Below are 15,860 nucleotides of genomic sequence, written 5' to 3' on the forward strand. Positions count from 1 at the left end.
CTTTTTGTGGGGTGGTATTTTTATTTTTACAATATTGAAGTGGTAAAGAAAGGTGGAGAGGTCTGGGGGTCTGAGAGTCAGAGGAAGCTACAAATGATATAGCAAAGCAAATAACTAGATTACCAATCTTTTGAAATATGCAGGGGAACAAATCATGTTACTGCCTTATTAAAAAGTATTTTCTCCTTTATAGTTAAAAAATCAAGAAGGTATCAACCTTCAAAATCGTATCATTGAATATAGTAAGTTCCTTATTTTTCCTTTTCTTTAATATAGTCTGTTATTTTTTATTATTGCATCTTATTTTCTGATTTTTATGCCAAAGAGACTGATAAAAATTAGTCTATGCACTTATTTTTTTACTTTACTTCTGAATATATAATATAGTTGGCATAGTATAAAAGGTTAGACAGTGATGTCTGAATTCTCCCCCAGCTAGTTTCCTTCCCAGAGGCAACCATTGTTACTGTTACCATGTTTTCCCAAAGATAGTTCCTGCAAATGTTGGCAAATTAGAGTGTTCTTTTTCCCTGTCTCTCTTCCTTCCTTTCTTACACAGATGCTAGCATCCATGATATAATATTCTAGGTCTGTCTGGTTGTTTTTACTTCATGTGCTCTGTAGATTATTCTATTTCAGTACACCAAGAGCTTCCTTATTGTTTCATAGTTGGTTACTATTCAGTTGTATTATTATATTATGCCATGATTTATTTAAGCAATATGCTATTGGTGGACATTTAAAATGTTTCCAGTTTGCTCCTTTGAACAATGCTGCAGTATATAAAGTTGTACACATATGTAGGTTTGTCAAGAAACAAGTGGAAACCAAGAGCTGAAAGATGGTTTTAGGATTGTCCCTGAAAGTTAGGTCTCTGTCATTGTTTCCCAGGCTGGTGCTCCTTGGAACTCTCACCAGGGAAATAGACATCATTGGAGCAGAAGGAAAATGGGATTTCATGGCCAAATTTGGGAAATGCAGCATCCCTGAATATTCCTTGGAGCTTCATAAAATAACTAGCATCCTATAGGCTTAATGTGCTCATGTGGTTTTAACAACAACAGCAACAAACAACCAAAGATAAATTTTCAGGCTTACTTGAGTATCACATACTTGCAGATGCCTGTTAATATCATTCAAGCAGTTTCTGGGAAAAAAAAAGTTTGGGAAATGCTGACCTGTGTGGTGACTCCCTGTCTCATCGGTTTCACAGATACTGAAAACTAGCTGTTTGACTTTTTTCAGCTGATAAATTGCTTTTGGAGTCAAGTTTCTTGACATCTGTAGCTTGTTCACTCTGGTCCTGCTGCTTAAAATGAGATATAGCGTATTTGGAAAGTTGCATATCAGGACCATCTTCTGTTTGTGAGCATGAGAGAAGGTGGGATCAGATATCTTGGGCGGAGCCCAGTCTCCAGCTAAAGACTTGAATTGTAAAATTGTGTTGTATTTTGGGACAAAAATCAAGAAGTTCATTTTGGCTAGGGTTTGGGGAATAGAAATGGGTGAAGGAGAGTTGTAAGACTTTCTAAAATAAGCAGCACTGAAGCAGAAGTTGCAGTTTGGAGTTCTGTTATAGAATATGGAGAGGAAAGCAATCGTTTTTTTCCTCTAGTATGCATCCCTGGTTGGTTCTCAACCAGGGATGATTTTGCTCCCCTGCTGAAGGGGACAGTTGGCAGTGTCTGGAGACGTTTTTGGTTACCACGACTGGAAAGGTGCTACCAGCGTCTGGTAGGTAGAGATCAGGGCTGCTGCTAAACATCTTGCAGTGCACAGGACAAAATACCACAGTAAAGAATTACCTAGTCGAAAATGTCAGTCGTACCTCCATTAGTATAACTTTCTCTAATGGGATTCTACCATGGTTGGAGAGTTAGGAAATTGTTACTCTTTTTTTCTTCATACATGGAGAGGGGCATAAGTCAGCCATGTGCCATTCTGGACTGATGCTGCCACCATGATGCCAGCATTTGATAATAGTAAACCCATGACACCTTATTCATAGTTCTGAAGTTTAGAAAAATGCTGGAAAATGTGAAGTTTCTTCATAATTCAGTCAGTAGTAAAACCTTGCCTGTGTTGCCATAAAGGTATTTATAGTCTTGATTTACCTGATTCTGTGTGAATGTTAATGTGCTTGACTGTAGGGTGCTGGCTTAGACCTGGCTTGGAGTTTTAAATAGTAAACACACTGTATCACTCTTCTAAAGTCTATAACTTTCCCTCCCTCCCTCCCTCCCTCCCTCCCTCCCTCCCTCCCTCCCTCCCTTCCTTCCTTATCCTTCCTATCCTTCCGCTGGAGTCTTGCTCTGTTGACTAGGCTGTAGTGCAGTGGCACAATCTCAGCTCATGGCATCCTCCACTACCCAGGTTCAAGCAATTCCCCTGCCTCTGGGACTACAGGTGCATGCCACCATGCCTGGCTAATTTTTTTGTATTTTAAGAGAGACGGGGTTTTACCATATTGGCCAGGGGTCTCGATTTTCTGACCTCGTCATCCACCCACTTCAACCTCCCAAAGTGCTGGGATTACAGGCGTGAGCCACTGTGCCTGGCTTAACTAAAGTCTGTAACATTCTATACTTGGGAACACTTTGGTCCTCAAAAGTTTCAGAGAAGAGATTGTGAACTTATATATTGAACTAAATTTTTGCCAAATTTGGCTTATTTTTAATAATTCAGAGCTTTTAGTAATGTTTGTTGATTTTTTAAATTCCAGAAATGGCATAAGATCATTGTGAAGAGTTTAGGTACGAAAAAGTAGTAATATTATCAACCAACTGTATGGTACTTACTGTGTACCAGGTACTGTTCTCAGCACTTTATATGCAGTAATGAATTTAATCTTCTGAATCCCATTATACCTTCTTTACAAGTGCACAAACCATAGCGAAGTAACTTGCTCAAAATCCTCTAGTTGATGGCAGAGCTGGGCTTTGAACTCTGGCTCAGAGAAAAAAGTGATTCATAATCTCAATAGCTGGAAAGGGCTGTTGTGTGTACGTGGGTGTATTTCCCCTTCTTTCAGCCTCCCCTACTCAATGTATTTGAGAATTTCCCGTTTTAAATATTTTCTAAAATCTGATTGTTGGATGGCTGCTTACCTATTTAAAAGAATAGGTTAGTGAACCATAAATTATTTAAACATTCTTGTTGGGCATTTAGGCTCTGTCCATTTTTTCACAAGAGAAAATTGACATGAATACATTTATATATAAATATCCATATCTCTGATTATTTCTTTAGAGAACATTTTAAAGTACCTTTTAAATAGACTCTTCATATGTATACTGTCAAATTTACCACTTTATTCTCTCATTAGAATTCATTTTCATCAGCAAAGAATCTTAAATGCTTTTCCCCTTGATTTCTAATTCTGTGATGTAGTATCTTAAAGTTTTCTGAGAAAATCAGATAGATGATTGGAAATTTAGTATGATGTTTTTAATTGGTCAGGAAACAAGTAGTTGGAATAACTGATTTGATAAAATACTGTGTTTCAAAAAATTCAATTTTAGAGCTATTTTTATTTTCAGGTTAACCCATGGAGTTAAATCAAGGCTCCATTTTACATTGTTATGAAGAGCTGGTAGAAAAAAGGATAATGCAGCATTAAGAGATACTCTGACCTGAATCTTACTGGAATGTGATCAGTATTTGCCTAAAACAATCTTTCAGTAAATATTTATGGAGTATCTGCTATTCACCATACACTGCATTTTATATTGGGGGTCCAGTGAGGAGCAGGTTTATGAAAAGAAAAATAGTGAATACTTACACAGTACCTTTTAGGTGTCAGACACTATTTTAACAGCTTACGTGTGATACTTTATTTATTACTCCCAACAACCCTATGAGGTAGATGCTATTATTGTATTCATTTAACTGAAAAGACTGAAGCACAGAGAAGGTAAGTAGTGGGCTTGCAGACATACAACTACTAACCAAGGCAAACACTGACTCTGCTAGTTTGGAGGGGCAGGCAGAAGAGGGTTGGTGCAGTACTCTGGGCATGAGAAACTGGTGGCTTTTGCCACCAGCAAATTGGTCCAGCAATCTAGCAATGGGACTGGAGAGAAATGGAGGGATCAGAAATATTTTTCACGATAGAATTTATCAGACATGGTGATTGAGTGTGGAGAGAGAGGGAGAAGTCAAGGGCAAGGCGTAGGTATCTTAGTGTGAGCAACTTGCTAGATGATGGGGCCCTTCGATGAGCCTAGGAACAGCAGGAAGGAATGAGGAGGATTTTTTGGATTGGTTACGTTGGAGGGTTCTGAAAGATGGAGGGAAGCAGAGTGGCATTGTCTCCAAAATATTTGGAGTCAGTAACTTTGAAGCTCACCAAATGTGCCCTGGTAGTTTAGTTATCAGAAAATGAGTTTCTTTAAATACTTGTAATGTGTAGTTCATGAGAAAGTTTTCTAGCATTTAAGATGTTGACAAAGTTCAGTTGATTGCTGTGTTTTTCATGCATTAACATGTAAAATTCGTGTCATATTAATGCCCTTTTAAAGACTAATTTCAATGCCTATAGACAGCTTGCTAATGGAGTTGTATTGTCGTTTGCGTTATCAATAATCTGTGAATGTATAGATTATTGCCATTTTTCTTCATTTTAGATGATTTTACAATGAATGTGTTTGTGCATAAAACAGTTTTGATATGCAGGATTATTTCTTTGGAGGTATGGCTGAACTACAATTACTGAATCATGCATATCACAAAATTATTTTCTGGAAAGCCTGTACTAATTTATGTTGCCAACTACATGCAAGACCTCTCTCTATAAGGTCAGTGAGTTGAATCGTCCTGATGATTTTTGTGGCACTTTCATTCACTTCCTGCTTTTTGTAACATATCCTATGTTCACAATCATATGATGACTTTGTGTCCCAGGTCTTTATTTTATTGTAATCAATGACTAATTCATACAGAATAGTGCCAAGAAGTTTTACAGATATAATCAGGTAAGAGAGGGGAAATCAGGATCAATTTCTTCCACTCTGTTTAAAGTACTGATGACAGTATGATACTTCAAGTTGTTTGAGATGAAGTCTTTGTGCCAAAGCCTGGCTGATGGCTCTAAGGACACTACAACTCATTAAAAGATGCCTTTCCGTCAATGTGCAGGTTGCCTGCCTCCATGGTGTAAGTGGTGGAGAGTTAAAGCCATTACATGGATCATTTGGGACAAAAACAAATTTTACTTTAAATTATCTGGTGATTTGGGAATAAAACTAGGATAACTCTTTTGGACTGACATTATACCATAATTGCCACAGTTTTGGACTTTTTCTACTTTGCCCAATAAAAATGTTGCTCCACAACCCTTAATTTCTATAATTTTTCCACCTCAGCTTTCTACAATGCATGTTCGTAGTTTGTGTAATGTTCTTTAGGTTGCTAATTTCTGCCTCCAGAGCCAGGAGATCTGTCTTCTTTTGATTATTCCCAAACGTAAATTTTGGGAAAATCAGAATCAGACTGTTTCCCTATTTGTCATTTGGAAATTTCTGCATTCATAAATAATTGCTTGTAAACTTCTAATAAATATGCATTAGGAGTTGTTTTGAAAATTTATTATTTAGGGATTATTTATTAGTCTGGTTACTTGCCAGAGTGATACATTAAAAAAATGGTTGTCCACCCATCTGCTTCATCCCATAATTCCCCCAAACAATCTTCAACTAGGAGAATCGTAATATGCAAATAAGCCATCTGCAGTGTCTAAATGGGAGGACAGCTTCCAGTTTTTAGTCAGAAACTTGCCAGGGGCAGGGTACTAATTTCAGTAGCATTCCTGAAAGGGGAGGATCTCTTAAGAGGCAGCATGATTAAAAATGCTTCCATAGTAATAGGGACACTGGAACTGGGTATCCAGGTACTTGTGAGCAACAAATCTCCTGTTTCAAGATTCAACCCCACCTGTGGGATACTCATGTTTCATCATAGGTGTTCTCAACTTTATTCTTTTCATACCTCTACAAAGACAAAAAAAAGTGATACCAATAAAAAAAATGTGGAAGACTATTAATTGGGATTGAACAGTACCTGTGGTTTCCTCATGTGACCCTCGACTTGTCTTATTCTCCAAGAAAGTGGGCTGGTACGTAGGTGTTCTCAATCTTCTTAATTTTAAAATGAGGAAGGCCAGAGACAGCCATGGTAAGTGTAGAATAATGAATTCTAATCCTGACCTATTGGTCACTCCTTTGGCAGGGTATGTGCTTGGGGGATGAAAACCAAGACTTAAAGACTGCCAGTCCCCTGCTGCAGTTTTTGAGAGTAAGAACTATGCTTGCTATAATATGGCAGAATGAAATTATACCTGCTCTTTTCCTAGTTCTTCCCTTTTTTTTATTTAGCATTCATTCTCCTTTAGTGTGCTATTTGGAAGTGTGAAAGAAAACCCTGGTTGTGTTCTTTCCCCTTGACCTTCCATCTGACTGGGCCCCTTAGTGGTAAGGGTGAGGGATGAGAGGTTAGTCTCTGGTGTTTAAGGTCCCCACAATATGTCTGAATGTTTGCAGACGTAGAAGCTGTGTCCCATGCATAGGAGGAGCTTGTGGGAAGCTAGCTGGAGAGGTTCAGAAAGTAGAGTTGTTGGATACATGGCCCTAGGTGTTGTATACATATGTAGTTCAAATGGAGTTAGGTTCTATATAGAGTAGTGTGTAGACTGAGAACAAAATGACCTATCAATCTTAGGAAATGAATTAAGAGGAAGGTTGCCTGTGAAGGACGAGTCAGAGATAAAGTAGGAAATCCAGAAGAGATTGATGTTCTGAAAGTTAAGACCAGACAATGTTTCAAGAAGAATGTAATCGGAGAATGAAGGTTCAGTGTGTTTTGCTTGCATTTGCTTTTTATTTGGGAATCACTTCAAATTTATGGAAAAAAATTACAAAAAACACCTGTTCCTTTATTTATCGAATTCACCTTTTCTTATATTTAACCCTGTTTACTTTATAATTTCCCCCTCCCTATGCCCCCCCATATATTTTTTTCTGAACCATTTGGAGGTTATATTAATATATCATGCCTTCTCAATATCTCTTGGAAAAGAAAAGGCAGGAAATATGATGCATTTTTTTCTCAAAAAAATATATATCATGGCCCTTCTAAATACTAAATATTTCCTAAGAATTGGGATATTCTTTTCTATAACCACAGCACTATTATCAACTTGAGTAAATTTAACATTGATACAATTTTAAAAATCAGATCTAATATTCATATTCCAATTAACCAGTTAACCCAATGACATTTTTAATATATTTTTTTCTCTCATACAGGTTCTAATCTGGGGTCAAATACTTGATTTTCTTTCATTCTTTTGTTTCTTTTAATCTGAAACATTTGCACAGCCTTGGTTTTTCTCTTAATGACATTGACAGTGTTTAAGACTGCATCCTACCCCTTAAAAATGCAGTGGTTCTCAGTTTGGGGTTGTTACTACCTCATGATTAGATTCAGGGTAATGCAGTCTCAGTTGGGATATTGTGTAGTGACGCATCCTTGACAGGATGTCAAATCTGCAGGCACCTAATGCCCATTGGTGGTGGTGACTTTGAACATCCCATTGCAGTGTTGTCTAGTTTCTTGATTATATAATTATTGTTTTCTTTTTCTTCCCTTGCAATAAGTAGTCTTTGGGGAGCTAATGTAAAGTCATGTAGACATCCTTCTCCTCCTCAAAATCAATGCAAGGTTTAGCATCCATGATGATTCTTTCTGAGTTCAGTCTTTACAGTGATAGGTGTGCAAACATGGTTTTCCATCTCTGTGCTCTTTCCATGTTTACCATTCGGCTTTTGACAGTCTACTCTAAGCAAGAGTCTTACATCATTTCCATTTATTTATTTTTTTATTAGGGTTCACTCATGAGTTCCCATTTTCCGTTGGTTCATAATTTACCACAGCACTCAATGTGAGCCCTCAATCAAATTTGAGTTGGCCAGTGGGGGCCCCTTCAAGCTGGCTTCTGTGTCTATGTGGCATGTTCCCATCACTTACTTTTGACAAATTTTTCACTTTCTGGCATAACATTATGATCAAGTTCATCTTATATATGCTTTAGCCCTGGAGCCATTCATTCTTTGAGAAGCCCTGATTCCTTTTAGTGGAGAAAGGGTACAGGCAGTCTGGTCTGTGTTTTCTGTGACCCTCTCTGCTATGTGAAGTGTTCAGCCCAGGCTTTGGGAACTATGCATTTCGTGGTAGATGTTGGGTCAAGTGGAAATCTTGGGGTACTGAGGAAGAATAATTTTGATTTGCAATTGTTAAATGAAGAATATATGTTCAGAGTGTGAGTGAGATGAAAATTGTCCTTGTTATTTAGTTTGTTTGTAGGCCTTGGCTAGAGTTGGCCTGACAGATTGTATCCCTTTCCCTCTGGCTGTACTTTTTTGGGAGGGGGCTGGCCTGCATTTTAATGAACATGCACATTTTGGCACTCTCTCATGCTTGCATTTTTTGTTGTCTTTTCGAATTACCACACTCTATAGGTGCCCCTTTAACATTGGCTCGTCCTCTGTGAAAGGGCAGGGGGAGGTGAGTGGAGGGTATTCTGGTTCCCTTGGGGTGAGCAGTCTGCAGAGGCCACACAGTCCACATCTGTTGTTGATTGAATCCTGGTCCAGAAGCTCCACTTTGTATTGCTGGGTGTAATGAGCAGAATCATTACTGTGACAACACATGGTTCCTTTTTTAAGTCCACCTCCTTTCATTGCCCCCTAGCTGGCAAGTCACCTGATGGTTTCTGACACTTTCTTACCAGTTTGGAGCTATTTAAAATACATTCCTACTTTTCTCATTTTATGGGATCATCTGGACAATACCTTGTATGATAATCAGGCAGAGATCAATTCCATTTTATAGACAAGGAAACAAGGCAAAGAGAGTAAGTTTCCAATGGGGAAGGTTAGTCTCTTTTCCTTAGTAAGTAGCAAGGAGCTAGTAAATGTCAGAACCAGAACTTCAGCTTGGCACTTCTGCTTTGCACTCTGCTTTCTTCTTGTCTTAGTCATTCAAAAACTGAAGAAGAAATGTGAGCCCTGTAGAAGGGGCTTAGGTACAGGAATTGGTGGCAGTAGGAGGTAGGGTAGATTTCTTTCTTCTTAATCAGCTTCCTGTCTGGAGCTTCACATATTGGGTGTATCATTTTTCAACGTGAAAGAGAGGCTGAGTCACTTTGCGTCTTCATGGGGAACCCATCCCAGGATATGTGTCCTAAACCCCAGGCTTACCTCAAGGCAATCAGAGAAAACCATGTGACAGCATCAGTGTCACTACCTGTGGTTGATGAAGCAGAGCAGAAAAGCTGTTTTCTTCTCCTTGTCCTTTATGTCAGACTTCCTCATCTCATCTTCCCTACCTGGGCTGATGGACTGTCTTGTGGGGCTGGGGAGGTGTCTATTTGGCTCTTGGTTTTGGTTTCCAGAGGGAGGCTCTGGCTGCAGGACACAGCAGATGGAGCCTGCAGGAGCCCATGTTTGTGCCTCAGCAGGTGTGGGTCCGGGATGGGTCTGACCTCCACCTGGCACCTGCTTCTTTTATTGCCTCCATATGTCAAGGGGATATGAGCCCATGAGAGTGCTTTCAGATTGCTCTGGCCTGAGGCCACGTTTGGGAATGGCAGGAACATGTTGTGGGGGAACAGGGACCTTTGTGAAGGACGGTTGAGGAGCCAGTCTGAGGTTAGAGGACCACACAGCTGCCCCTTCTAGAATCCTTGCTAGGCTGAAGGTGTGGCTTCAATAAGGTCCTAGTTGGGCTGTGTTCTCATCTCCCTTTTATTTATTTATTTTTGTTATTTTGTTAAAATTTTCTTGCTCATGGAGTTTTCGAATGGCAGTAATGATTTTTATTATTTTTTTTAAAGAGTAAAACAGTGGGAATCTAGTGCAGTTACTTCAAGACATATCAGGTAAACTTTACCAGTAAATCAAAGGCCATTGACTCAGGAATGTGTAGGGATCTATAGACTCCCTGAAATTAAATGCAGAATGTTATATGTTTGCATGAATGTATTTTTCGGAGGAACGGCTCCCATAGCTTTCTGCAGATTCTTATAGACATTTGAGATCCTCTCCAAAGCCTGGCCTCCATATGTCTTCTTCACATTCCTTTGGAGGACTGGCTTTGCCTCCTGTGTCTCTCATAGATATCTAAGCACTTTAATTTGTGGAAGAGTCAAGGAAGAGGAGGCCTTGAAAATAGTCTCCTTTCTAACTGCAAAATGTGGGGGGCTGGCCCTGCGTCCCCTCCTCCCATTACTGGTTCCCTGAGCAGGTCTGAGCCAGGATAATCTTTAACCTCCACTTTGTGTCAGGCTCTGGTTGTATGGCAGATGTACGTCTCCTCATTTGATTGTCACAACTGCCCTGTAATGCAGGTGCCAAAGACCGAATAACATGTTTAAGTTACTAAATAGAAGAATTGGGACTGCCATTAAAATCTGCCAGATTCCAAAGCCAGAGTTCTTTCAGTACACTCAAGGAATAAAAACATCAGCTTCCATTTTTCTTAGCACTCACCAATGAGACACCATCCTGTCCTGTTCCCTCTTGTTCATTCTGCAGTGCCATATATCGCTCCAAAGCCTAGGTAGTGCACGAAGCTCACCTACAGCTCACCTTCCTGTGAGGCAGAGAACTAGCTTGATCTTTGGGGAATGATGACAGAGCTCTGCGAAGGTGCTGGATCCCTAATCACTTTGCTGGGTTTTTCATTCCTGGCCCACCCCAGAGCTCTTCTGGAAGTAAAGGCCTGAAACTGTGGCCTTCATGCCTACAGTGGCTCAGCTGGAGAAGGAAAGTAACAGACATGAAGTGTTAGCAAGCAGACCTCATCTGTTATTTGACTTTCAAAATCACAAATAATAATTAATCATCATTACAGGGTGTTTTTAATGTGGTCACATTGGCATGAACAATTTTGATTCTGAGAGTGTGATTTGTATGAAATGCTATGAATATAGTAAATTAAAAAATAATTTGTTGGGGCTATGCTCTGATGGCATTTCAAAAAGGTGTTTGTTATCCTACCCTGCCCCTTCATCCCTCTGTTATAACTGTGTAGACAAAGGATAAAACCCAGGTAAACCTCCTGAGATAGAGGTTCCAGATGGCATTAGCTGAAAAGATACCTGGCACCCAGAGAGGCCGTGGCTCTTTGTACACAAACCACAGGGATTATTTTTACTGCTCTAGTGACTCAATACAACAGTGGTCTGGGAAGATTTGGCTTTAGCCTCATCTCTGTTGTGGTTTAACCTCTTCATGTCTCAGACTTCTTACTTTTCTCCTGTTATAGAGCACAGAGTGGTTGTGATGGTGAGTTCACAGAGACCTGAGAGCTCTAAGTTCTTTTGGGTCACAGGAGTGATTTCTCTTTTTTGCAGTGTAAGGTACAAAACATTAAATACCTGAGACACGACTGTGAGACCATGGTAAAATTACATCGAGTCTCAGTTTCTTCTTTGAACACGATTACTCATTTAGAGTAATAGACTGTATCTTAAATGAGCCAAAATGGATCAAACATTGAGCATTGTAACTGGCACATGGGCATTCACGAAGTAACTAACTCTTCTCTGTACCTCCTTACTTCTGTATACGTGCCTCCAATAGAAACAGAATATATTGATTGGCTGGAAGTAGAGTAGGAACATTAATCTGTTTCTTAAATGCAGTGCCAAGCTTAAAAATGCATCTGTAGTTCTGGAGATGTCTAGATAATGATATTTTGGGTGTGTGTGTGTGCATGCACATTTATCTATTTGTGTAAGTTTCCATAAATCTGGGTCTACCAAATGAAATGTGGCTTTCCTTGCTGGCTTCAGCCATTTTGATTTTGATTGATGTTAAGGTAAGAGAAATAGAGTAAGAGCATACATTTAGAGCTAGATGCCTCAGCAGCTGGCTTGGAGGCTTTTTTTTAAAAAATGGGTATTTTTTTTTTAAATGGGTGGCTGTAATTTCAAGCAAACAGTTCTGGGTAGATTTTATCTAGCTTAAGGGAGAATTGTATATTGGGCACTAAGTATTAATGGGTGAAATCCTGCCAGCTGCTTTTTTATAGATCTTTGGTGTGAAGCAAGGCTTTGTATATGTTGCCAGCCAAAAATTGATATTGGATCCAATTCCATCAGAGAAGCTTTAGTATTTTTAGAAGTAACACTCACCCTAGCACAGCATGCGGTGATGTATAATACCAACTGTTTATAAAAATCCATGTTTTAATTAATTTCTAGAAAGTTAAATTACCTTGTTTTTCCCAATGCCTTCTGTCTGTCAAACAGAACAAAACTGCATTAGAGTTCAAGATGTGGCCTTTGCAGAGGACTGAGATGAATTCACATGTTGACCTTTATAATATGAGGACTGCATGGAGATTGGATGGCTGGGAGGCAGGAGACCTAGGTTCTAGCCCCAGTTCCGCCTTCTCTGGAGTGTGTGATCTGGACCTTTGTGGCCAGGTCTTTGTGGCCCTCAGATTGTGTAGATATTAAACAAAGTGGTTGTAGGAAATTTCCATTGTGTTTTAAGTTTAATAAATTATTATGATTTCATGATAGAAATGAAATATAGTGTGCAAGTCTCTTTCCTAAAATTGTGAGATCATGTCTGTTAGATCCATGAAGCTTTGGTGGGGAAAATGAGATTTAAAGAACGAAGATAGTGATTTTTGGTGACTTAGCACTATATTCTTGCCATTTTTCATGGATTCTCTTGTTTTATATTTAAAGAACACTTTCAGATTGCCTTAAGCCTGTTTGTTTCCTGTGTATTCAGGTTTCACTTTGCTTTGATGGGCTATTAACAAGGCCTAACAACACCAATGTCCAGGTGTCTCAGTCCAGCAAGTTCTATAGTACTGTTCGTGCCATGGATTTGGACTTTCAAATCTTCAGCAACTATTTTTTTCTGTGTATATTTTTGCTTCTATAACACACTGTTTGAAATGTGGTCCCCAAGCCACCTATAATGGAATCACATGGAGGTGCTTGAAAAAGTGGCATGTTTCTGGTTAATGTGCATTCTTACTGGAGCCGAATCTCTTGGGGACAGGCATAAAAAGCCTCGTAGTTTGCAAGTGATTCTCAAATTTAAACTGGCCTCAGAATCACTGTTTTTGGAATTCAAGGTTATACTTCTGTTCATGTTCTTAGAATCTAACATATAATTAGAATTCAATGAACATTTTTGAGCAATAAATCAGCACATGAGTTGCTGGATTTGTGGTAGTTAATTAGAAAGCTATAGGATACCTTTACCAGCCTTTTTATAATGAAGGCTCTGAAATATTTATTGAATGAATGAATATTGCTGATAATAAGGTGATGGAAGTAATTTTTTATTTAAATTGCTAACATACTGCTTTTCATTTCATAACGGTCTTCCAAAAAACAATATTCTTGTGACTGTTATTGACTATAAATTGGATACTTTTGGATACCGCTCTGGTTGTACTTAAGTGTTTTTGACCTTGTATTACACACACACCACTCCCTTTGGTGGAAGCCTGCAGGTGATCACACGTTTCAATGCTGGGAGGGCTGTCAAGTAGACTGAATGGGAAGGGCAGAATGTGGTAGGAGGTTAAAAAGCAAAAGGCACATGCTATGACTTTTCACTTTTTCTTGTTGTCTTAAGTCTTTTGTGATAGTCACATAACACCAGTGGGACCAGAGACTGGGGCAGGCCAAAGAGGCACTGATTAAGGAAATTGTTGCTACCTAACAGTTATTCTGGAGCTCAAATATTTCATGTTTCTTATACGATAATGTAGCCTTTCAAGTCTCCAAATCTCATTTGGCAGAAGGGGTTGGGGGAGTTGGAGGCAGCAGCTTGGATCCGAGGCTCAGTCTCTTGCCTGCTGTTTGAGGGGCAAGGTGGGGCAGGACCTGTAAAAAATTCCTTCAGCCATGGCCCTTTTCTCCTACAATGACTATAGAAGATTAGAACTCTTTAACTGTTTAGGAATTTGAGTGTTCTGCGTAAGGATCCAATTAGGATGATAGGAAAGAGACATAACTAGCAATAGATTTAATATGTGATATTTGATAGCATTTTAACAAGTGTCCAGAGCCTATGCATGCAGTGATTGCTTGATACTCTAGTTTTAATTTGAGTTATAGCATAGGGATGGTGACTCTATAGAGACAAAAACCACAATTACTTTTGCACCAACCTAATATTAAGTTTGTATGTTTCACATTTGTAGACTTGTTTCATCAGCAGAGCAGTTTCCAAGGGTTCAAGGAAACATTGTTCAATGTTTTCTCTCATCCATCCCTCTGTGAAGGGATGTTGCAAGGAGAGTTTGTATTGAAGGTGCAGTTTTTGCTTTCATAGCATGTGGTTAAAATAAAAACAACAGTGCAGTGTTCTCACATCCTCTCTTACTCAGATGTAGGGTGTATTTAGTGAACTTTGGCCATTCTAACAACTGTTCCTGCTGCTGTTTGTTGTGTTGTTCTTTTCTGGCTTTAATGTAATGTAAACCCACCAGACAAGACTTCTGGCAGTTCTATAGATGGAAAATGTAAGGACTCAATTTGTAGGTAAGTGGTTTCTATCCTGGAGGAAGCGAAACCCATCATACAGGATGTTCACATCAGCTGGGTTGGATGTCAGTGTTGGCGAGTCAGTGCTTTGAAGGGCTAAATGTTTTGAATACCACCCCCAGACATAATATTTTGGGTTCAGTGAGGCTTTAAAACACCCTTTATTCTCCCCACTTTCCATCATCTTCTGCAAACTTAACAATTTCCTATACTTTTTCAGAAAATGAGCCTTTCAATCGCCCAATTCATAGCTGGAGGAGCCTCACTTTGAAAGGTAAAAACAGGTTGGCTTGTTTATAACTTCAGAGCTGCTCCTTGCTTACATGCTTATGTTTACATTTTTGAAATTGACCTAAAAAATGTCAATACTTTGTTATGGTTTTGAGATTTATCTGAGAGTTCCTTTCTGGGTGTCTTAATTTTCTTGGCAAAATGATTTTCCTTTTAGGGTTCAGTATATTCTTTTCAGGGTTGTTTCTGGAAAGATTTTAAGATAGTTTAAGTGCTTTCTTAGCCACATAAAACATAATTTTCTTAATACACTTTGGGGGGAAAATCAATAATCAGTGTTAGAGTAACACTAATTAGTGAATGCCATTTGCTCTAATGCTAGATTAAAATTGTCCTTGAATTTAAAAATTTATTAAATCTTAGTGCCAAAAATTAAAGTAAAACATTACAAACAAGTTTTTTTTTTTTGTTTTAAAAACAACCTATCCATGGCATTAGAGAAAAATAATAAAAAAAATGCACAATCTCTAACACAACTGTTTTTAGTTTTGCCTGTTGTTTCTATTTTTGCTGACACAGCTACAAAGCACTTATTGGAACTACAGTAATTATTTTGATTTTTGATTTTTATCATGTATCATTGTTTTCATTTTCTCATATACTATACAAACGTCACTGTCATGGCTACATAATGGGCTATCCAGGTGATTTACTGTGAGAATGACTATATTCTTAGAATTAAAATTCCATCCACTTTTTTGAAATTGTAGATCATGTTGTAGGGAACATATTTTTGCCTATATTTTTCTTTTAATGATTACATCCTTAAATTTCGACTTTAAATCTGAAATTTCTGGGTCACAGTTATTTTTATGGCCCTGAAATAATATTCTGTTTATACTTTTAGAAATAGTTTTTGTTCTAACCAACCAGAGCACAAGTGACAGGCAAGCTTTTGGCATTAGTGCATAGATGTTCTTAACGCATCCTGAATATTTTGTGCTCTTATTGTGTCCCTGCTATTTGGAGCCTGCCTGAAAAAGATTCTGTC

At 38.6% G+C, this 15,860-nt stretch overlaps 1 protein-coding gene across 1 annotated transcript in view; it reads left to right on the forward strand.

The window, feature by feature from the left end:
• Positions 1–15,860, forward strand: part of SH3GL2 (SH3 domain containing GRB2 like 2, endophilin A1) — a 208,742-nt gene that overhangs the window by 37,896 nt on the left and 154,986 nt on the right. The gene's annotated exons all lie outside the window — the stretch shown is intronic.

Source organism: Callithrix jacchus, chromosome 1 (assembly GCF_049354715.1).
Source record: "Callithrix jacchus isolate 240 chromosome 1, calJac240_pri, whole genome shotgun sequence".
In the NCBI taxonomy this organism is placed as follows: Eukaryota; Metazoa; Chordata; class Mammalia; order Primates; family Cebidae; genus Callithrix; species Callithrix jacchus.